This window comes from Tupaia chinensis, unplaced genomic scaffold (assembly GCF_000334495.1).
Source record: "Tupaia chinensis unplaced genomic scaffold, TupChi_1.0 Scaffold000232_1, whole genome shotgun sequence".
NCBI lineage: Eukaryota > Metazoa > Chordata > Mammalia > Scandentia > Tupaiidae > Tupaia > Tupaia belangeri.
In genome coordinates this window covers 1,613,866-1,615,889 of record NW_006159708.1, presented here as the reverse complement: position 1 = coordinate 1,615,889, position 2,024 = coordinate 1,613,866, and positions in this window count along the sequence as shown.

Sequence of the window (2,024 nt, the reverse complement as noted above, 5' to 3'; positions counted from 1 at the left end):
GCACTCACCAGAAAGACAGAGAAACTGAAAGCGAGAAATCACCGCCCATGGGGGGATGACCATGCCACAATCCCTTCTCCTCCATTCTCCTTTTGGGATCTTGGGCACGCATGTACACGTGCCCAGCATGAGTTTAAGCCACCGGGTTGGGACTTGAACCGTGGTCGATTACATGGGAGTTCTGCGACATAGCCATTATACTAACTGCTGATCCCAAGTTAGTAGTCTTTTATGTGGGCAAAAACACTGTTTGTGCTTCCAAATCATTCATCTAGAGTCTAACAGATGCACCTTTGGTCTTCTCTTAGTCTACAATATAAATGCTATACCTTCTCATTAGAAAATAACCTCTAAATGTCTTTCTTTTTTTTTTTTAAGGGAAGACAGTGAGTATTTATTAGGTGCCTACTCTGAGCTAAGCATTGTATCAGATACTTTAATAGTATTATCTCACTGAATATTCATCACCACCCTGTAGGATAGGTATTTTTATCCCCCTTTTACAGGAAGGAATTTTTTTCTCATTTCATTTTCTTCCATACATTCAATCACATTATTATTTGTCTTACAAAATGGATATTTCAACAGGTGAACATTTCTCCCTAGAACTGTTCTCTCTAGTACTATGAAATATCTTCAACAGATAATACCACACCTCTTTGTGTCATTAATGCTTTATTATAAGGTTGAAGTTGAGAAATAAAACCTCCTTATACTAAAAGATAAAAAAATCCTTTGAGGATGGCTGAGCTTCCTTGACCATCTACTAGATTATAAATTTGGAGTGTTTGTATCCAAGTATTTAATGCTTACTTATTCAAAGCTTAATACCATTTGATATTGACATTGGCCCAACTACCATTTTAAAACACGGATCTAGTGGACTTTGTAGCACATTTAAATTGGCACCCTGTGCAGACAATTTTTTTAAAAAAATTTTTTGAGAGATTTTTACTATAGGGTGCATGCAACTTGCCAAAGAGACAGAGACAGAAAGCAAGAAATCACGGGGGGCGGGGTGGCCACACTGCAGTCCCTTCTCCTCCACTATCCTCTCAGGATCTTGGGCACGCACACATGCCTGACATGAGTTTCAAGCTGCCAGATCCAGGATTTGAACCACAGTCGACCACGTGGGAGTTCAGTGCCTCAACCACTATGCCACACACCTGCTCCTATTTTTTAATTTTTTTAACGATTTTTGTCATGGACCATGTACACTCTCTGGAAAGAGATAGTGAGAGATAGCAAAAGGAAAAATTAGAAATCACCTGCCAGGGGCATTGGCCACACCACAATCCCTTCTCCTCCATTCTTTTCTCGAGATTTTGGGCATGCATGCACACATGCCTGGCATGATTTTCAAGCTGTCGGGTCCAGGATTCAAACCACAGTCAGCCACATATGAGTCCACAGCCTTTAACCACCACGCCACCTACTGGCCCTGACAGTTCTAATTCTTTTTTTTTTTTTTTGAGGTGGGGGGGAGGTGTTTGTTATAGGCCACGTGCGTTCACCAAAAAGACCAGGTCCAGGACTCAAACTGCAGTCGATTACATAGGAGTCCAGCGACATAGCCATTACACCAACTGCTGGTCCCAACCGTTCTAATTCTTAAGAGTCCAGTAGCAAACTGTGAGGATGTCATCTCATTTATTCTTTTTCTATGATAGTTGCTATGATTGGTTAAGCACATTTGCTATTGTAGATATTACACTCTATACAATCTTATTCAATCATTACAATAACCTTACACAGTGGCAATCGTTTTCCCTGTGGTGCAAATGAGAAAACCACACTCATACATATTAAGTAAACTACTCATGGTCACACCGTTGGACAGCGGCAGAATCTGACATCTATGCTCTTAATTACTGTTTTATAAGACTTTCAGAGCTGGAACCAGCAGATGGCGTAACGGCTATGCCACTGAACTCCCACGTGGTCGACTGCAGTTTGAGTTCCAAACCAGCAGCTTAAACTCACGTCAGGTGTATGTGCACGTGTTCCCAAAATCCTGAGAG